General features: G+C 56.1%; 1 long non-coding RNA gene across 1 annotated transcript in view; it reads right to left on the bottom strand.

Annotated features, from left to right (window-relative positions):
- The window catches only part of LOC140428594 (uncharacterized), a 131,159-nt gene extending 108,620 nt beyond the window's left edge, over positions 1–22,539 (bottom strand). The window contains exon 1 of the long non-coding RNA XR_011948818.1: positions 22,468–22,539. This is a non-coding gene — a long non-coding RNA (uncharacterized lncRNA). The remainder of the gene's footprint in view (positions 1–22,467) is intronic.
- Positions 22,540–22,820: the final 281 nt, after the last annotated feature.

The following is a 22,820-nucleotide window of genomic DNA, read 5'->3' as shown; positions in this document are numbered from 1 at the left end:
CAGGCGACCGAATCGGCACGGAGGGGGTCCCACGTGACCGAATCGGCAAGCCAGGCCGCCCACAAGGCCAAACTCGTCCAGGCAATCGAGTTTCTCCCGGACGAGGGCGGCTGTTTCGCGTGCTTTTCAAGGCCTCCCGCGTTTGTGCGCGCCAAATCCTACGACAACACTGAGTACCGTGCTGCGCAGGCGCGCCCAACGCAAGACTGAACTGCGCATGCGCAGTGGCGTAACGAACGCCATGACGTCATGACGTGCGGCAACTGTTGAGCTGCACATTTAAAAGGGCAATGTCCTGCAAAACCCCGACAATGCCTACGCTGTGGCAAGATGGGCCACTACGCTGCCTACTGTCGAGCGGCTCAACCTGTGGATCTTCCACATCTCCGACAACCTCGCAGGAACGTGCGGACCATTCAGCCTCCACATCACGACATCCAAACCGATGACACAGATGACCAGGACGCCTTCCGGGTTGCGGTCATTGATGTGAACCGGGTCAACACCATCAATCCGGGCGATGAATGGAGTGCCGCCCTAACGGTCAACCCGAATTCGTCGCCCACCTACTAGACTAGACTTATGAGACTGTTCACTCGTCAAACTTTTGCAACCACTGTTTTATAACATGTCTCTATTTTATCGTTACAGGCTTCGTTTGATCGTTTCAAATTTCCACGTTGTTCTTTTTGTTATGGTACAACCTAGTTAGCATGTCACACCTGACATCGCCCCTTGTATATAGTTAAGCCCCATGTACATGATGTAAATATTACGCACACACGCACCTTTAGCTTCACTCAGGACACATTTATATTTATAACCACGTAGGCACATAACCTTGTAAAAAAAGGGGGATGTCATGATATTCAAACATACATCATAACACATACATAATGATAGACAGACCAACGGACCAATTAGCACACATAACACGACAGCCAATCACAGACAAGAGCAGACACGGTATAAAACAAGAAACACGACACTTCCTAGGCAGTCCATCTGGAGACGGCACAGGGCCAGGACCTCATAGCAAGACACTCACACAGTCACAACGTGCTGAGTACCAAGTCTGATGTATAATGAAATGAAATGAAATGAAAATCTCTTATTGTCACAAGTAGGCTTCAAATGAAGTTACTGTGAAAAGCCCCTAGTCGCCACATTCCGGCGCCTGTTCGGGGAGGCTGGTACGGGAATTGAACCGTGCTGCTGGCCTGCCTTGGTCTGCTTTAAAAGCCAGCGATTTAGCCCAGTGGGCTAAACCAGCCCGCGGGCTGGCTAAATCCGCGGGCATGAGTGCGTTGCCAGCGAAGCGGAGGATCCTGCTGAGGGGCACAGACACACACACACACACACACACACACACACACACACTGTATTCCGCTGAAAGTTGCATTGTGTCAGACCTCCGGTGACGGCCTGGAGGAGGTGGCCGTGCACGAGGTGGCTGCTGCCTAAAGACAGACTTTAAGACCCGTCAGTCGGGCTCGCTAACAAGTTTAAAAGTCACAGGATTGCGGCGACAGACCTTCTACTGCAGTGGGGAGGGGGGGGGGGGGGGGATGTCCAGGAACAGCAAATTGAGAAATAAAGGACACTCCACGGATCAAGAGAATTCACGAGGTGCTGGAAGAGAAATCATGGCGGAGGGCCCTGCATTGTGGTCGACGCAGCTGCTGAAGAAATCTATTTGAACTGAAGTCACGATGCAGAGATTGGTGGCCTCAGAGGACCTGGCGAGGTCTGTGGAACCCATTAAAACGGCCCTGGAGAGAATAGAACGGAGTCTGGAGTCACAGAGGGCGGCGATGCAGAAGGTAGAAAATTCAGTGGCCGACCATAAGGATCGGATTGCCTAGTCAGAGGCCGAGGTTATGGCAATGGCGGAGGCGCAGAAAAAGCCGCAGGGAAAAGCTGATGACTTAGAAACCCGCTCTCGCAGGCAGAATTAAAGGATCGTGGGTCTACATAAAGGCCCAAAGGTACGATTGCGATGGAATTTGTGCCCAAATGTTTGTGAAGCTGGTGGGGGAAGGAACCTTTGGCCATCCTCCCTGAGTGGATCATGCTCATCGGTTGCTGGGAAGAAAGTCGAAGGCAGGAGAATGACCAGGTGCAATCATTGTGATGCTGCACCCATACCTCGGCAAGGAGAAAATCCTGAAATGGACCAAGGAGACCCCTGGGAAGGCCACACAGACCGTGTCTTCCAGGACCTGGGAGCAGAGCTGGCCAAGAGAAGGGTTAGTTTTAATAAAGTCAAAGCTGTTCTTTTTCAGAACAAAATTCAATTCGGCATTTTACACCCGACACGTTTGTGGGTAACCTACAGCAGGAAGGAACATTACTTTGGCACGGAAGAGGAGTCGGATAAATTTATAAAAGATCATGGTTTGGGGGACACATGAGGACGTGGTCTTTGGATGGATTTACCTACAAGGCCAAATGTTATTGTTCTCAGGGGCGTATTGCTGCTCTTGCTGTTGTTAGTCACTTTATACTGTTTATAAATAGTCATAGTATCTTTCAGCGTTTACCGTTGCTGTTATTATTCAATTAATATTGATTAGATGGAGTTATAGAGTGTTGAAGCGTTTGCAGTCGTTTTTTATTATTCACTCTGAACTGTTTATATGTCATTATAGAGCCTCAGTATTCACCACTGTTATTGCTGTTCACTTTGCACTGTTGATACGTAGCTACAATGTTTTGCGCCATTTTGCTGTCTCGAATGCGAGGTTCAAATTTTTGAGGTCTTAGATATGTTTGGAGTTTTATTTAGGGGGTGATGGAGGGACAGGAACAGCCTACGAGTTGAAAGGGCAACACAGTGGCGCAGTGGTTAGCACTGGGACTACGGCGCTAAGGACCCCGGTTCGAATCCCGGCCCTGGGTCACTGTCCGTGTGGAGTTTGCACATTCTCCCCGTGTCTGCGTGGGTTTCGCCCCCACAACCCAAAGATGTGCAGGTTAGGTGGATTGGCCACGCTAAATTGCCCCTGAATTGGAAAATAAAAAAATTGGGTACTCTAAATTTTTTATTTTTAAATTACGAATTGAACAGTGTGGGTTAGTAGTAATGGGGCAGAGGGGCCACTTGGGCCTATTGGGTTTAAGGAAGTTATTTTCTTTAACCTTGGGTGGGAGTCACCCAGCTAGCAGATATGGTGGTGGATAACAGAAGTGAAGTGAGGGAGAAGGCTGTGATTGGGTACACGGGGGGGGGGTGATAATTTTTGTGGTTCTTCTTAATTTCCTCTGGGTGTGACTAATAATCTTGGGGTGGTGGCTATTTCTCTGGGGAGAGATGGGGGTGGGGGTGAGAAGATGGGCTGCTGGTGTCGAAGGACTTTTTATGGAGCCATTGTGCGGAGGGGGATGGAGGCAAACACCTTGAGGGAACCTGGAGGACGGGCGAGACAGGGCCAAGGAAACCTCATCGAGTTCCGGTTATTGCTGATTAGACTGGGGGGGGGGGGGGGGTGCTCTGGTGGCCAGCACACCACACCCACATGTTTTGGTCCCGTCTGGAACTGCCGGTGTTTTGGGAATCCTTTGCAGGGACTATGTCCGCGATTACAGGGCTAAGAGTAGCCCCAAGCCCATGGGTTGCGATTTCCGGAGGATCCGGGATTGCAGACAGGGAGAGAGGCCAATGGGTTAGCATTTGCCCCCCCCGATATGCCGGAGGATGACCTTGTTTAGTTGGCGAGCCTCGAAGCCAGCGGGATGGGAGAGTGATATGGCAGAAGTCCTCCATTTGGAAAAGAATAAGTTTGCCATGAAGGGCTCAGAGGAGGGTTCCGCTTGTGGGGGAGGCCAGTCACCTGCTTCTTTAAGGCTGGTGGTTGGGGGTGTAAGGGAGTGGAACCTTTTGGGGGGCTTTCTTCTTTAAAAAAAAAATCTTTTCTTTAAAGTATGGTTACAAAATGGAGCAGGTAAAGTTTAAGAAAGAGGGGCTTTGTTGAGAAAAACTTGTACAAAGTTTTTATAGTGTGTGTTTCGTATATAATCTGAAAACGCCTTGAATAAAATATTGTTATGTGAGGGGAATTGTTAAGGTTAAGGATAAAAGGGTGGAGGGAATTGATGATTGAGTGTCTTGAACATGTATAAAAAGGCACCAGGCCTCCCACAGCTAGTGGGCGCCGCAGGCCTGGGGTGCATCATCATCCCAGGAAATGATATTCCCATTTGCTTGGTAAAGTTTCCTTTGACGTTTTGATGTTTGTTACAGCGCCCCATTTTTTGATCTTTGGTTTGAGTTATTTGTTGTTTGATCAAAGGACTGTAAACGGGGGGTGCTGGGGTATTGGGTGAGCTGATAGGAGGAAGATAAATGTAATACTGCATTCTGTGAATAAACTGCCGTCAGGAGAAGGATTTGTGTCTCAATTCATTCTTCACCACCTGGTTGACATCATTCTCCCAATTCCCACCTGATGCGTTTTCATTCTGAGCAGTTTGAAGATACGGCGCCTCATCAGAAGTGTTTACAGAGAACAGGATTTCCTGAGCTGTCCACAATGATGTCTTTACCTAAACTGAAATCTAAACTGTACCTTTCTGTCCTCAACCTTTAATGACCCCAAATTTTAGGAATATAGCCAGGCATGTGTGTTTCTATAATTGATGTGTTGTCGCATAATTTCTCTTGTATATCTTGCAAAGAAGTATATCACGCACACCCTCATTCGATCACGTTGTTGTCAATGCTTTGTGTATAAGTCACTTTAGCTGAGCTCTATATGACTTTTGCATATAACATGCGTTGGCATGCACGGTGAATCCGGTTGCTGGGACGAATACCCCAATGTGGAACGAGATGATTGGGCCAGACATCCCATGGAGTTGCCGCCGTCGCCGTCAGATTGTGACTGCTGGTCCCTCTCACTCACCTCAGCCGAGAGCTGTACGTCTGTCGCCCGACCTTCTCACCTGGGCCTGCTATCAATTGTCCCTCATACCGGCTCCGAGGCGCTTGTGTGCTGTGGAGCGGCCCTGGGAGAAGGGAAGCCACATCAGCTTTTGGCAACGCTAGTTGCTGAAAAGTGGATAAGGTTAAAGGTCCAACCACTTTGAGAAACAAAGGAGGAGGTAACTGAGCGGGAGGGGGTGGGCGGGAGTGTGGGTGGGGGGGCAGGGGAATGGTGGAATTATGAAGCTGGATAAGGCTGCAGGGGTAGGATGGGGTGAAGCTATGATAGCAGCCCAAGAATGAGAATTTCAAATTTAAGATGCTGAGTGAACAGGAATCAGTGTTTAAAACAAAAGCAGAAAATGTTGGATATACTCAGCCGATCTGTCAACATCCATGGAGAGAGAAACAGAGTTAACGTTTCGAGTCTGGATGACTCTTCATCAGACTCTCCTCTCCCCACAGACGCTGCCAGACCTGCTGCGTTTATCAAGCATTTTCTGTTTTTGTTTCAAATTTCCAGCATCCACAGTATTTTTTTGCATCAGTATTTTGTGGTATTGTCATAACTGTAAGAACTGTAAGAGTTAATGAAATGGCTAGAGTAGCCACTAGAGGGAGCTACAGCTACAAGTATATAAGGCATGGATGCTAAGCCTTGTGGGGGAGAAGAAGTGAGGAGTTAGCGAGAGAGTCAGAAGTATTATTAGGGTGAGTAAAGAGCAGATCATAGTTTATACCAGTATTAACATTAGTTGTAGATGAGTGTAGTTTATATGTTAACAATCAACTGTGTATTATTTTAGGAGTACGTATCGAATCCAAATTGGTAGTGTTAATAAAATCATGGGCGCAATTCTCCCATCGGGAGACTAAGTCCCGACGCCGGAGTGAAAACCGGAGTGTTTCACTCCGGCGTCGGAGGCCGTTCCCAGCCCCCTATTCTCCCGCCCCCGGGGGTGCTAGGAGCGGCGCCGCGTCATTTATGCGTAAAAGCGACGCCGCGTAAATGACGTGACCGGCGCCGCGTAAATGACGTCACCCGCGCAGGCCGGCGCCGTTGCTGTCCTCCCCGCAAGAAGATGTTGGATGGATCTTGCGGGGCAGAGGAGGAAAGGAGGTCCTCCTTCAGAGAGGCAGGCCCGCCGATCGGTGGGCACCGATCACGGGCCAGATCACTTTTGAGCCCCCCCCCGGTGCAGGAACCCCCCTCGCCCTCCCACAGGCCGCCCCCCCAGCGTTCCCGCGTTGGTCCCGCCGGCAGCGACCAGGCGTGGATGGCGCCGGCGGGAACCTGTCGTGTTGGGCAGGCCACTCGGCCCATCCGGGCCGGAGAATCACCGCTCGCCTATTACCAACGGCAAGAGACGATTCTCCCAGCGGCCAGCCGTGATTCGCGCTGCGCCGGTTTGCGCGGGGGGGGGGGGGGGTTGGGAGAATCGCGTGCGGGCGTCGGGACGGCGTGGCGGGACTCGCGCGGCGCCCGGGCGATTCTCCCACCCGGCGTGGGGGGGGGGAGAATTCCGCCCCATAGCTTTGTTTAAGTTAAAGCTATTTTGTGGTCTTTGTGAACACTATGCCAACCATCCTGAAATAAGCAACACAAAGAACACCACATATTTAAGCACTGCTAGAGTAGTGGGTTTCATTTACTGGACCTGAGTTGAAAGCCAGTGCGGAATAATGGGAACAAGTTATTGTCTGTCTTTCAGGCAATGTGAGGGCCTCAGCAGAAAAAGAAGCACTAATTTTGTGTTAATTTTAGCACAAAATTGCCACCTTACTCAGGAGGAGCACCAGCGGTTGTGAGCAATATTCTGCTGTGGGGGTAAAAATTGGGGCAGGGTGCATCACCTCCTTTAGGATAGGCCCTAAGGCACATTGTCCGGGGAGGAGAAGAGGGAACTTTACTCCCAATTTATCCAGGAAGAGATGATCGTGTCTGAAATTGTAAATTAATCTGGCTCACCTGGATAGCTGCAAAACCTTTCACCCAAAAAGAGTTTGAACAAGGTGCAGCTGATCTAGAAACCAACATTCACTTTGGGAGATCATAGACTTTACAGTGCAGAAGGAGGCCATTCGGCCCATTGAGTCTGCACCGGCCCTTGGAAAGAGCACCCTACCTAAGCCCACACCTCCACCCTATCCCCACACCCATAACCCCACGTAACATTTCTTGGACACTAACGGCAATTTAGCATTTCCAATCCACCTAACCCTGCACATTTTTGGACTGTGGGAGGAAACTGGAGCACCCGGAGGAAACCCACGCACACACGGGGAGAGCGTGCAGACTCCGCACATCCAGTTACCTGAGGCGGGAATCGAACCTGGGATCCCGGCGCTGTGAAGCCATAGTGTTAACCACTGTGCTAACGCGCTGCCCACCACTGTGCTAACGTGCTGCCCACCACTGTGCTAACGTGCTGCCCACCACTGTGCTAACGTGCTGCCCACCACTGTGCTAACGTGCTGCCCATCACTGTGCTATTGCGCTGTCCACCACTGTGCTATTGCGCTGCTCACCACTGTGCTATTGCGCTGCCCACCACTGTGCTAACATGCTGCCCACCACTGTGCTAACGTGCTGCCCACCACTGTGCTATTGCGCTGCCCACCACTGTGCTAACGTGCTGCCCACCACATTGCTATTGCGCTGTCCACCACTGTGCTAACGTGCTGCCCACCACTGTGCTAACGTGCTGCCCACCACTGTGCTAACGTGCTGCCCACCACTGTGCTAACGTGCTGCCCACCACTGTGCTAACGTGCTGCCCACCACTGTGCTAACGTGCTGCCCACCACTGTGCTATTGCGTTGCCCACCACTGTGCTATTGCGCTGCCCACCACTGTGCTAACGTGCTGCCCACCACTGTGCTAACGTGCTGCCCACCACTGTGCTATTGCGCTGCCCACCACTGTGCTAACGTGCTGCCCACCACTGTGCTAACGTGCTGCCCACCACTGTGCTATTGCGCTGCGCACCACTGTGCTAACGTGCTGCCCACCACTGTGCTATTGCGCTGCCCACCACTGTGCTATTGCGCTGCCCACCACTGTGCTAACGTGCTGCCCACCACTGTGCTAATGTGCTGCCCACCACTGTGCTATTGCGCTGCCCACCACTGTGCTAACGTGCTGCCCACCACTGTGCTAACGTGCTGCCCACCACTGTGCTATTGCGCTGCCCACCACTGCGCTAAGGTGCTGCCCACCACTGTGCTATTGCGCTGCCCAGCACTGTGCTAACGTGCTGCCCACCACTGTGCTAACGTGCTGCCCACCACTGTGCTATTGCGCTGCCCACCACTGTGCTAACGTGCTGCCCACCACTGTGCTATTGCGCTGCCCACCACTGTGCTAAGGTGCTGCCCACCACTGTGCTAACGTGCTGCCCACCACTGTGCTATTGCGCTGCCCACCACTGTGCTAACGTGCTGCCCACCACTGTGCTAACGTGCTGCCCACCACTGTGCTATTGCGCTGCCCACCACTGTGCTAACGTGCTGCCCACCACTGTGCTAACGTGCTGCCCACCACTGTGCTATTGCGTTGCCCACCACTGTGCTAACGTGCTGCCCACCACTGTGCTAACGTGCTGCCCACCACTGTGCTATTGCGCTGCCCACCACTGTGCTATTGCGCTGCCCACCACTGTGCTAACGTGCTGCCCACCACTGTGCTATTGCGCTGCCCACCACTGTGCTAACGTGCTGCCCACCACTGTGCTATTGCGCTGCCCACCACTGTGCTAACGTGCTGCCCACCACTGTGCTAACGTGCTGCCCACCACTGTGCTAACGTGCTGCCCACCACTGTGCTATTGCGCTGCCCACCACTGTGCTATTGCGCTGCCCACCACTGTGCTAACGTGCTGCCCACCCCTGTGCTATTGCGCTGCCCACCACTGTGCTAACGTGCTGCCCACCACTGTGCTAACGTGCTGCCCACCACTGTGCTAACGTGCTGCCCACCACTGTGCTAACGTGCTGCCCACCACTGTGCTAACGTGCTGCCCACCACTGTGCTAACGTGCTGCCCACCACTGTGCTATTGCGTTGCCCACCACTGTGCTAACGTGCTGCCCACCACTGTGCTAACGTGCTGCCCACCACTGTGCTATTGCGCTGCCCACCACTGTGCTATTGTGCTGCCCACCACTGTGCTAACGTGCTGCCCACCCCTGTGCTATTGCGCTGCCCACCACTGTGCTAATGTGCTGCCCACCACTGTGCTAACGTGCTGCCCACCACTGTGCTATTGCGTTGCCCACCACTGTGCTAACGTGCTGCCCACCACTGTGCTAACGTGCTGCCCACCACTGTGCTATTGCGTTGCCCACCACTGTGCTAACGTGCTGCCCACCACTGTGCTAACGTGCTGCTCACCACTGTGCTAACGTGCTGCCCACCACTGTGCTATTGCGCTGCCCACCACTGTGCTAACGTGCTGCCCACCACTGTGCTAACGTGCTGCCCACCACTGTGCTATTGCGCTGCCCATCACTGTGCTATTGCGCTGCCCACCACTGTGCTAACGTGCTGCCCACCACTGTGCTAACGTGCTGCCCACCACTGTGCTATTGCGCTGCCCATCACTGTGCTATTGCGCTGCCCACCACTGTGCTAACGTGCTGCCCACCACTGTGCTATTGCGCTGCCCACCACTGTGCTAACGTGCTGCCCACCACTGTGCTAACGTGCTGCCCACCACTGTGCTATTGCGTTGCCCACCGCTGTGCTAACGTGCTGCCCACCACTGTGCTAACGTGCTGCCCACCACTGTGCTATTGCGTTGCCCACCGCTGTGCTAACGTGCTGCCCACCACTGTGCTAACGTGCTGCCCACCACTGTGCTAACGTGCTGCTCACCACTGTGCTAACGTGCTGCCCACCACTGTGCTAACGTGCTGCCCACCACTGTGCTAACGTGCTGCCCACCACTGTGCTATTGCGTTGCCCACCACTGTGCTAACTTGCTGCCCACCACTGTGCTAACGTGCTGCTCACCACTGTGCTAACGTGCTGCCCACCACTGTGCTAACGTGCTGCCCACCACTGTGCTAACGTGCTGCCCAGCACTGTGCTAACATGCTGCCCACCACTGTGCTAACGTGCTGCCCACCACTGTGCTAACGTGCTGCTCACCACTGTGCTAACGTGCTGCCCAGCACTGTGCTAACATGCTGCCCACCACTGTGCTAACGTGCTGCCCACCACTGTGCTAACGTGCTGCCCACCACTGTGCTAACGTGCTGCCCACCACTGTGCTAACGTGCTGCCCACCACTGTGCTAACGTGCTGCCCACCACTATGCTAACGTGCTGCCCACCACTGTGCTATTGCGCTGCCCACCACTGTGCTAACGCGCTGCCCACCACTGTGCTAACGTGCTGCCCACCACTGTGCTAACGTGCTGCCCACCACTGTGCTATTGCGCTGCCCACCACTGTGCTAACGTGCTGCCCACCACTGTGCTAACGCGCTGCCCACCACTGTGCTAACGTGCTGCCCACCACTGTGCTATTGCGCTGCCCACCACTGTGCTAACGCGCTGCCCACCACTGTGCTAACGTGCTGCCCACCACTGTGCTAACGTGCTGCCCACCACTGTGCTAACGCGCTGCCCACCACTGTGCTAACGTGCTGCCCACCACTGTGCTAACGTGCTGCCCACCACTGTGCTAACGTGCTGCCCATCACTGTGCTATTGCGCTGCCCACCACTGTGCTAACGTGCTGCCCACCACTGTGCTAACGTGCTGCCCATCACTGTGCTATTGCGCTGCCCACAACTGTGCTATTGCGCTGCCCACCACTGTGCTAACGTGCGGCCCACCACTGTGCTATTGCGCTGCCCACCACTGTGCTAACGTGCTGCCCACCACTGTGCTAACGTGCTGCCCACCACTGTGCTATTGCGCTGCCCACCACTGTGCTAACGTGCTGCCCACCATTGTGCTATTGCGCTGCCCACCACTGTGCTAACGTGCTGCCCACCACTGTGCTATTGCGCTGCCCACCACTGTGCTAACGTGCTGCCCACCATTGTGCTATTGCGCTGCCCACCACTGTGCTATTGCGCTGCCCACCACTGTGCTAACGTGCTGCCCACCACTGTGCTATTGCGCTGCCCACCACTGTGCTAACGTGCTGCCCACCACTGTGCTAACGTACTGCCCACCACTGTGCTAACGTGCTGCCCACCACTGTGCTATTGCGCTGCCCACCACTGTGCTAACGTACTGCCCACCACTGTGCTAACGTGCTGCCCACCACTGTGCTAACGTGCTGCCCACCACTGTGCTAACGTGCTGCCCACCACTGTGCTATTGCACTGCCCACCACTGTGCTAACGTGCTGCCCACCACTGTGCTAACGTGCTGCCCACCACTGTGCTAACGTGCTGCCCACCACTGTGCTATTGCACTGCCCACCACTGTGCTAACGTGCTGCCCACCACTGTGCTATTGCACTGCCCACCACTGTGCTAACGTGCTGCCCACCACTGTGCTATTGCACTGCCCACCACTGTGCTAACGTGCTGCCCACCACTGTGCTAACGTGCTGCCCACCACTGTGCTAACGTACTGCCCACCACTGTGCTAACGTGCTGCCCACCACTGTGCTATTGCGCTGCCCACCACTGTGCTAACGTGCTGCCCACCACTGTGCTAACGTGCTGCCCACCACTGTGCTATTGTGCTGCCCACCACTGTGCTAACGTGCTGCCCACCACTGTGCTAACGTGCTGCCCACCACTGTGCTAACGTACTGCCCACCACTGTGCTAACGTGCTGCCCACCACTGTGCTAACGTGCTGCCCACCACTGTGCTAACGTGCTGCCCATCACTGTGCTAACGTGCTGCCCGCCACTGTGCTATTGCGCTGCTCACCACTGTGCTAACGTGCTGCCCATCACTGTGCTATTGCGCTGCCCACCACTGTGCTAACGTACTGCCCACCACTGTGCTAACGTGCTGCCCACCACTGTGCTAACGTGCTGCCCACCACTGTGCTAACGTACTGCCCACCACTGTGCTAACGTACTGCCCACCACTGTGCTAACGTGCTGCCCACCACTGTGCTATTGCGCTGCCCACCACTGTGCTAACGTGCTGCCCGCCACTGTGCTAACGTGCTGCCCACCACTGTGCTAACGTGCTGCCCACCACTGTGCTATTGCGCTGCCCACCACTGTGCTAACGTGCTGCCCACCACTGTGCTAACGTGCTGCCCACCACTGTGCTATTGTGCTGCCCACCACTGTGCTAACGTGCTGCCCACCACTGTGCTATTGTGCTGCCCACCACTGTGCTAACGTGCTGCCCACCACTGTGCTAACGTACTGCCCACCACTGTGCTAACGTACTGCCCACCACTGTGCTATTGCGCTGCCCACCACTGTGCTAACGTGCTGCCCACCACTGTGCTAACGTGCTGCCCACCACTGTGCTAACGTACTGCCCACCACTGTGCTAACGTACTGCCCACCACTGTGCTAACGTGCTGCCCACCACTGTGCTAACGTGCTGCCCACCACTGTGCTAACGTACTGCCCACCACTGTGCTATTGCGCTGCCCACCACTGTGCTAACGTGCTGCCCACCACTGTGCTATTGCGCTGCCCACCACTGTGCTAACGTACTGCCCACCACTGTGCTATTGCGCTGCCCACCACTGTGCTAACGTGCTGCCCACCACTGTGCTAACGTGCTGCCCACCACTGTGCTAACGTACTGCCCACCACTGTGCTAACGTGCTGCCCACCACTGTGCTAACGTGCTGCCCACCACTGTGCTATTGCGCTGCTCACCACTGTGCTAACGCGCTGCTCACCACTGTGCTAACGTGCTGCCCACCACTGTGCTAACGTACTGCCCACCACTGTGCTATTGCGCTGCCCACCACTGTGCTAACGTACTGCCCACCACTGTGCTAACGTGCTGCCCACCACTGTGCTAACGTACTGCCCACCACTGTGCTAACGTGCTGCCCACCACTGTGCTAACGCGCTGCTCACCACTGTGCTAACGTGCTGCCCACCACTGTGCTAACGTGCTGCCCACCACTGTGCTAACGTGCTGCCCACCACTGTGCTATTGCGCTGCTCACCACTGTGCTAACGCGCTGCCCACCACTGTGCTAACGTGCTGCCCACCACTGTGCTATTGCGCTGCTCACCACTGTGCTAACGCGCTGCCCACCACTGTGCTAACGCGCTGCCCACCACTGTGCTAACGTGCTGCCCACCACTGTGCTATTGTGCTGCCCACCACTGTGCTAACGTACTGCCCACCACTGTGCTAACGTACTGCCCACCACTGTGCTAACGTGCTGCCCACCACTGTGCCAACGTGCTGCTCACCACTGTGCTATTGTGCTGCCCACCACTGTGCTAACGTGCTGCCCACCACTGTGCTAACGTGCTGCCCACCACTGTGCTAACGTGCTGCCCACCACTGTGCTAACGTGCTGCCCACCACTGTGCTAACGTGCTGCCCACCACTGTGCTATTGCGCTGCTCACCACTGTGCTAACGCGCTGCCCACCACTGTGCTAACGCGCTGCCCACCACTGTGCTAACGTGCTGCCCACCACTGTGCTATTGCGCTGCCCACCACTGTGCTATTGCGCTGCTCACCACTGTGCTAACGTGCTGCCCACCACTGTGCTAACGTGCTGCCCACCACTGTGCTAACGTGCTGCCCACCACTGTGCTAACGTGCTGCCAACCACTGTGCTAACGTGCTGCCCACCACTGTGCTAACGTGCTGCCCACCACTTTGCTATTGCGCTGCCCACCACTGTGCTATTGCGCTGCCCACCACTGTGCTAACGTGCTGCCCACCACTGTGCTAACGTGCTGCCCACCACTGTGCTAATGTGCTGCCCACCACTGTGCTAACGTGCTGCCCACCACTGTGCTAATGTGCTGCCCACCACTGTGCTAACGTGCTGCCCACCACTGTGCTAACGTGCTGCCCGCCACTGTGCTATTGTGCTGCCCACCACTGTGCTATTGCGCTGCCCACCACTGTGCTAACGTGCTGCCCACCACTGTGCTAACGTGCTGCCCACCACTGTGCTAACGTGCTGCCCACCACTGTGCTATTGCGCTGCCCACCACTGTGCTAACGTGCTGACCACCACTGTGCTAACGTGCTGCCCACCACTGTGTTAACGTGCTGCCCACCACTGTGTTAACGTGCTGCCCACCACTGTGCTATTGCGCTGCCCATCACTGTGCTATTGTGCTGCCCACCACTGTGCTATTGTGCTGCCCACCACTGTGCTATTGTGCTGCCCACCACTGTGCTAACGTACTGCCCACCACTGTGCTAACGTGCTGCCCACCACTGTGCTATTGCGCTGCCCACAACTGTGCTATTGCGCTGCCCACCACTGTGCTAACGTGCTGCCCACCACTGTGCTATTGCGCTGCCCACCACTGTGCTATTGCGCTGCCCACCACTGTGCTAACGTGCTGCCCACCACTGTGCTAACGTGCTGCCCACCACTGTGCTAACGTGCTGCCCACCACTGTGCTAACGTGCTGCCCACCACTGTGCTAACGCGCTGCCCACCACTGTGCTAACGTGCTGCCCACCACTGTGCTATTGCGCTGCCCACCACTGTGCTAACGTGCTGCCCGCCACTGTGCTATTGCGCTGCCCACCACTGTGCTATTGCGCTGCCCACCACTGTGCTAACGTGCTGCCCACCACTGTGCTAACGTGCTGCCCGCCACTGTGCTATTGCGCTGCCCAGCACTGTGCTAACGTGCTGCCCACCACTGTGCTAACGTGCTGCCCGCCACTGTGCTATTGCGCTGCCCAGCACTGTGCTAACGTGCTGACCACCACTGTGCTAACGTGCTGCCCACCACTGTGCTAACGTGCTGCCCACCACTGTGCTATTGCGCTGCCCATCACGGTGCTATTGCGCTGCCCACCACTGTGCTAACGTGCTGCTCACCACTGTGCTAACGTGCTGCCCGCCACTGTGCTATTGCGCTGCCCACCACTGTGCTAACGTGCTGCCCACCACTGTGCTATTGCGCTGCCCACCACTGTGCTAACGTGCTGCCCACCACTGTGCTATTGCGCTGCCCAGCACTGTGCTAACGTGCTGACCACCACTGTGCTATTGCGCTGCCCACCACTGTGCTAACGTGCTGCCCACCACTGTGCTAACGTGCTGCCCACCACTGTGCTAACGTGCTGCCCACCACTGTGCTAACGTGCTGCCCACCACATTGCTATTGCGCTGCCCATCACTGTGCCAACGTGCTGCTCACCACTGTGCTATTGCGCTGCCCACCACTGTGCTAACGTGCTGCTCACCACTGTGCTAACGTGCTGCCCGCCACTGTGCTATTGCGCTGCCCACCACTGTGCTAACGTGCTGCTCACCACTGTGCTAACGTGCTGCCCGCCACTGTGCTATTGCGCTGCCCACCACTGTGCTAACGTGCTGCCCACCACTGTGCTATTGCGCTGCCCAGCACTGTGCTAACGTGCTGACCACCACTGTGCTAACATGCTGCCCACCACTGTGCTAACGTGCTGCCCACCACTGTGCTAACGTGCTGCCCACCACTGTGCTAACGTGCTGCCCACCACTGTGCTAACGTGCTGCCCACCACTGTGCTAACGTGCTGCCCACCACTGTGCTAACGTGCTGCCCACCACTGTGCTATTGCACTGCCCACCACTGTGCTAACGTGCTGCCCATCACTGTGCTATTGCGCTGCCCACCACTGTGCTAACGTGCTGCCCATCACTGTGCTATTGTGCTGCCCACCACTGTGCTAACGTGCTGCCCACCACTGTGCTATTGCGCTGCCCACCACTGTGCTAACGTGCTGCCCACCACTGTGCTAACGTGCTGCCCACCACTGTGCTAACGTGCTGCCCACCACTGTGCTAACGTGCTGCCCACCACTGTGCTAATGTGCTGCCCACCACTGTGCTAACGTGCTGCCCACCACTGTGCTAATGTGCTGCCCACCACTGTGCTAACGTGCTGCCCACCACTGTGCTAACGTGCTGCCCACCACTGTGCTATTGCACTGCCCACCACTGTGCTAACGTGCTGCCCACCACTGTGCTATTGCGCTGCCCACCACTGTGCTATTGCACTGCCCACCACTGTGCTATTGCGCTGCCCACCACTGTGCTAACGTGCTGACCACCACTGTGCTAACGTGCTGCCCACCACTGTGCTATTGCGCTGCCCACCACTGTGCTAACGTGCTGACCACCACTGTGCTAACGTGCTGCCCACCACTGTGCTAACGTGCTGCCCACCACTGTGCTAACGTGCTGCCCACCACTGTGCTATTGCACTGCCCACCACTGTGCTAACGTGCTGCCCACCACTGTGCTAACGTGCTGCCCACCACTGTGCTATTGCACTGCCCACCACTGTGCTATTGCGCTGCCCACCACTGCGCTAACGTGCTGCCCACCACTGTGCTATTGCGCTGCCCACCACTGTGCTAACGTGCTGCCCACCACTGTGCTAACGTGCTGCCCACCACTGTGCTAATGTGCTGCCCACCACTGTGCTATTGCGCTGCCCACCACTGTGCTAACGTGCTGCCCACCACTGTGCTAACGTGCTGCCCACCACATTGCTATTGCGCTGCCCACCACTGTGCTAACGTGCTGCCCGCCACTGTGCTATTGCGCTGCCCACCACTGTGCTAACGTGCTGCCCACCACTGTGCTAACGTGCTGCCCACCACTGTGCTATTGCGCTGCCCACCACTGTGCTAACGTGCTGCCCACCACTGTGCTATTGCGCTGCCCACCACTGTGCTAACGCGCTGCCCACCACTATGCTAACGTGCTGCCCACCACTGTGCTAACGTGCTGCCCACCACTGTGCTATTGTGCTGCCCACCACTGTGCTAACGTGCTGCCCACCACTGTGCTAACGTGCTGCCCACCACTGTGCTATTGTGCTGCCCACCACTGTGCTAACGTGCTGCCCACCACTGTGCTATTGTGCTGCCCACCACTGTGCTAACGTGCTGCCCACCACTGTGCTAACGTGCTGCCCACCACTGTGCTATTGTGCTGCCCACCACTGTGCTAACGTGCTGCCCATCACTGTGCTAACGTGCTGCTCACCACTGTGCTAACGTGCTGCCCACCACTGTGCTATTGCGTTGCCCACCACTGTGCTAACGTGCTGCCCACCACTGTGCTAACGTGCTGCCCACCACTGTGCTATTGCGTTGCCCACCACTGTGCTAACGTGCTGCCCACCACTGTGCTAACGTGCTGCCCACCACTGTGCTATTGCGCTGCCCACCACTGTGCTAACGTGCTGCCCACCACTGTGCTAACGTGCTGCCCATCTCTGTGCTATTGCGCTGCCCACCACTGTGCTAACGTGCTGCCCACCACTGTGCTAATGTGCTGCCCACCACTGTGCTAACGTGCTGCCCACCACTGTGCTATTGCGCTGCCCACCACTGTGCTAACGTGCTGCCCACCACTGTGCTAACGTGCTGCCCATCACTGTGCTAATGTGCTGCCCACCACTGTGCTAACGTGCTGCCCACCACTGCGCTATTGCGTTGCCCACCACTGTGCTAACGTGCTGCCCACCACTGTGCTAACGTGCTGCCCACCACTGTGCTATTGCGCTGCCCACCACTGTGCTATTGCGCTGCCCACCACTGTGCTAACGTGCTGCCCACCACTGTGCTAACGTGCTGCCCACCACTGTGCTAACGTGCTGCCCACCACTGTGCTAACGTGCTGCCCACCACTGTGCTAACGCGCTGCCCACCACTGTGCTATTGCGCTGCCCACCACTGTGCTATTGCGCTGCCCACCACTGTGCTATTGCGCTGCCCACCACTGTGCTAACTTGCTGCCCACCACTGTGCTAACGTGCTGCCCACCACTGTGCTAACGTGCTGCCCACCACTGTGCTATTGCGCTGCCCACCACTGTGCTAACGTGCTGCCCACCACTGTGCTAACGTGCTGCCCACCACTGTGCTAACGTGCTGCCCACCACTGTGCTATTGCGCTGCCCACCACTGTGCTAACGTGCTGCCCACCACTGTGCTAACGTGCTGCCCACCACTGTGCTATTGCGCTGCCCACCACTGTGCTATAGCGCTGCCCACCACTGTGCTAACGTGCTGCCCACCACTGTGCTGACGTGCTGCCCACCACTGTGCTAACGTGCTGCCCACCACTGTGCTAACGTGCTGCCCACCACTGTGCTAACGTGCTGCCCACCACTGTGCTATTGCGCTGCCCACCACTGTGCTATTGCGCTGCCCACCACTGTGCTATTGCGCTGCCCACCACTGTGCTATTGCGCTGCCCACCACTGTGCTAACGTGCTGCCCACCACTGTGCTAACGTGCTGCCCACCACTGTGCTAACGTGCTGCCCACCACTGTGCTAACGTGCTGCCCACCACTGTGCTAACGTGCTGCCCACCACTGTGCTAACGTGCTGCCCACCACTGTGCTAACGTGCTGCCCACCACTGTGCTATTGCGCTGCCCACCACTGTGCTATTGCGCTGCCCACCACTGTGCTATTGCGCTGCCCACCACTGTGCTAACGTGCTGCCCACCACTGTGCTAACGTGCTGCCCACCACTGTGCTAACGTGCTGCCCACCACTGTGCTAACGTGCTGCCCACCACTGTGCTATTGCGCTGCTCACCACTGTGCTAACGTGCTGCCCACCACTGTGCTAACGTGCTGCCCACCACTGTGCTATTGCGCTGCCCACCACTGTGCTGACGTGCTGCCCAGATGAGATTAAGATTTGTGCCGTGATTTCTGTTAAAAGCAGCATCCTCCAAGATACATGTGCATGAGTTCCTCGATCCTAAATATAGCCTGTGTTTCACCAAAACACCTATCACTCCAATGCCTGTATGGTCTAAGCCTGCTCTCAAATACATAGCATCTGGGCATGTTTGATCCACAAAAGCCTGAATTACTGAAATCTGCAGCCTCTTAGTTCAAAGAAATAAAAAGGCGGGGCAAAGCTTACATTTGTCCTGATGTAGCTCAGGAATAGCGAGGTTCCTGCCTGTGTAATCTTGCAGGAGCTGCCCAGTGATCTTTAAGAGAGAAAGTTTAGTCGGCTTGTGACTCTTTTCTTTTGTTCCTTAACGGGATGTGGGCGTCGCTGGTTAGGCCAGCATTTATTGCCCATCCCTAGTTGCCCTTCAGAAGGTGGTGGTGAGCTGCCTTCTCGAACCGTTGCAATCCCTGAGGTGTAGGTCCCACCTCCAATGCTGTTGGGGAGGGAGTCGCAGGATTTTGACCCAGCCACAGTGAAGGAACGGCGATATATTTCCATATTAAGGTGGTGAGTGACTTGGAGGGGAGTGGTGGGGTTCCCAGGTACCTTCTCGACGGTAGTGGTCTTGGGTTTGGAAGGTGCTGTGAAGGAGCCGTGGCGAGTTCTGCAGTGTGTCTTGGTCGTCAGTGGTGGTGGGCTTCCGTTTACACTTTCTTGAGGAGCAGTCATGGTGAGTATGGAACGAGCAGCATTATATTCACAAAGATAAAGGGCGGGATTCTCCGACCCCCCCCCCCCCGCCGGGCCGGAGAATCGGCGGGGGGGCGGCGTGAATCCCGACCCCGCCGGCTGCCGAATTCTCCAACGCCGGAGATTTGGCGGGGGCGGGAATTGCACCGTGCCGGTCGGCGCCCCCCCCCCCCCCCGGCGATTCTCCGCCCGCGATGGGCCGAAGTCCCGCCCGTTCTATGCGGGTCCCGCCGGCGTAAATTGGAGTTGGTCCCTTACCGGCGCGGGCGGGCTCCGGGGTCCTGGGGGGGGGGGGGGGGGGGCGCGGGGCGATCTGGCCCCGGGGAGTGCCCTCACGGTGGCCTAGCCCACGATCGGGACCCGCCGTGGGGGCACTCCATTCCTCCGCGCCGGCCGTGTAAGCCTCCGCGATGGCTGGCGTGAAGGTGAACCCCCCCCCTGCGCATGCGCGGGGATGACGACAGCAGCCACTGATGCTCCCGCGCATGCGCGGACCCGCGCCGGCTGGCGGAGTCCCTTCGGCCCCGGCTGGCGCGGTGCCAAATGCCTTCCATGCCGGCTGACAGGCGCAAACCGCTCCGGCGCCGGCCTAGCCCCTGAAGGTGCGGAGGATTCCGCACCTTTGGGGTGGCCCGATGCTGGACTGGTTCCCTCCACTCCACTGCGCCGTTTCTGCCCACCCTGCCGATTCCCAGAGAATTCCGCCCAAAAGCTTTGACAAAGAGTCATCCAGACTCAAAACGTTAGTTCCCCTTTCTCACCACAGATGCTGTCCGACCTGCTGAGATTGTCCAGTATTTTCTGTTTTTGTTGTTGATTATATTCACAGGGATGCCAACCAGTTGTTTATGCAACAACGTTCATGCCTTCCAGAAGACCTGTATGTTTTACAAGCGGCGATGCATTTTTTCAAGTGGTGTCACGTTTGCCATATAGGAAAGGTGAGAGCCAATTTACACACAGCACGTTCCCACAGACAATACGATCATGTCTAAGTAACCTATTTTTAGTGGGTTGATTGAAGGATAAATATTGGCCAGGGCACCAGGGAAAACTCCCTTGTTCTTCTTTGAAATAGTCCCCTGGGATCTGTTACATTCTCAGTTCAACATTTCGTACGAAAGACGGCACCTCTGACAGTTCAGCACTCCCTTGGTACTCTGGGAGTGACAGCCCAAATGATATGCTCAATCCTTTGACTTGTTATCCCCCTCAGTCCTCTTTGTGGGTCCTGGGCTCATCAGTAACAAATATTTTAATCAGAACCGGAATAATCCCAAATTCCTCTGAGATGCTCTTAATTCTTAATGACATTGACAGTGTGCATTTATATAAGACCTTCAATCATAGTCATCGAACATACAGTGCAGAAGGAGACCATTTGGCCCATTGAGTCTGCACCGACCCACTTAAGCCCTCACTTCCACCCTATCCCCCTAACCCAAGAACCCCTCCTAACCTTTTTGGTCACGAAGGGCAATTTAGCATGGCCAATCCGCCTAACCTGCACGTCTTTGGGCTGTGGGAGGAAACCGGAGCACCCGGAGGAAACCCACGCACACACGGGGAGAACGTGCAGACTCCGCACAGACAGTGACCCAGCGGGAATCGAACTTGGAGGTGCATAGATATCTCCAAAGGTTGTCGGGGCTCCACTCAGGAGGTTACAGAGTTGGAGAGGGGAGAGGCAATCAAGGGTCTTGACGATGATGCTAAGGCTTGGGGTCAACACTGAGGGTGCGATTTAACAGAAACATTTGTAAGTGTCATTTAGGGTGCGATAGGCTGGTTGTTTCCCGACGGTCGCATTGGCGAGATCACGGTCCGTATTTAACGGCACTCAGTGCCGGAAATGAGCCCCCACGGCCTTCTCGCCATTGCTGCCAGTCTTGCTGTCTGATTCACCAGACTATTGCCTCAGCGCCTCGCCACTAACAAGGCGGAGCTGCTTTTAAACACTCCCTCGGCACCTACACCCAGTCAACAAACAGCACCTACTCCCAGTCAACAAACAGCACCTACTCCCAGTCTCCCGTGCACACCTGCTCAACAGCTTGGCGATGCCGACCTGGCCAGGCTTCTCTTTGTCACCACAGGAGAGGATAGCCCATAATAAACGGGAAAGGGCGAAGACGGGGGGTCGCAGTACCAGATATCTGCGTTCTCACCCTCTGTGAGGAACAGGCCCTGGAAATCGCGGAGAATCCTGCAGCTCGGACACACAGAATCCATGAGCTCACGGATGCAGTTGTGAGCTGCATCTTGTGAATTGCCGCACAGGTCCCAGCTCAAGCCCTGGAATGATCAGGCGGCATAGACGGTCAGGGCTGCGGTGACCTACACCACCACCAGGTGCAGGTGTCCTCTTCCTTCACGGTGTACCAAGTCCGCCAGGGTGTGGCACAGGTGTCGCACTGTTTCTTTGTTGAGACGAAGTCTCCTGCAACACATGCTGTCCGTCAGGGCAGCACGGTAGCATTGTGGATAGCACAATTGCTTCACAGCTCCAGGGTCCCAGGTTCAATTCCCTGCTCGGGTCACTCTCTGTGTGGAGTTTGTACATCCTCCCCGTGTGTGCGTGGGTTTCCTCCGGGTGCTCCGGTTTCCTCCCACAGTCCAAAGATGTGCAGGTTAGGTGGATTGGCCATGCTAAATTGCCCTTACTGTCCAAAATTGCCCTTAGTGTTGGGTGGGGTTACTGGGTTATGTGGATAGGGTGGAGGTGTTGACCTTGGGTAGGGTGCTCTTCCCAAGAGCCGGTGCAGACTCGATGGGCCGAATGGCCTCCTTCTGCACTATAAATTCTGTAAATTCTGTGAAATCTCCTCGACAGACCAACGAACCCTGTACACCCCAACGCCGGTGTCTGCCTCTGGCTTGCTCCACAGGCTGATAGGCGGCTGGGGCTCCAGTGTGTGCGTGGTGGCCCCCTGCACATGTGGTGCCGCCTCCAGCCAATGTCGGCGCTGCTGTCGCTTTCTGCGGCGTCTGCTCACCTGGGCTACCACCAGCATCGCGAGGGCGTCCTCCGCGGGACCGACACCACCATCGAGTTTTGTATCTGTAAGGAATTGGAGAAGAGGAAAGATCGACAATCAGTTTGAGCTTCCACCCCCCGCGGGACCCTCGAATCCCCCAAGCCTCCTCCACCTTAAGTGTCCCGTCTTCTCTCAGAGTGTGAGCCAGTCATGCTGGGAAACCTCGCTCTGTACACTCACCCCCGGACACAGCAGGAGCCCCTAGACCCAGACCCCTTCTGGGAACATCAGGGAGATGATGGACAATATGTGCCGCAGGAGAGTTCGTCTTAACAAAGAGACGGTGCAGCAGCGGTTCCACATCTTCACAG

This window comes from Scyliorhinus torazame, chromosome 8, assembly GCF_047496885.1.
Source record: "Scyliorhinus torazame isolate Kashiwa2021f chromosome 8, sScyTor2.1, whole genome shotgun sequence".
NCBI classification, from domain to species: Eukaryota; Metazoa; Chordata; class Chondrichthyes; order Carcharhiniformes; family Scyliorhinidae; genus Scyliorhinus; species Scyliorhinus torazame.
This window is presented reverse-complemented; position numbering and strand designations above follow the sequence as displayed.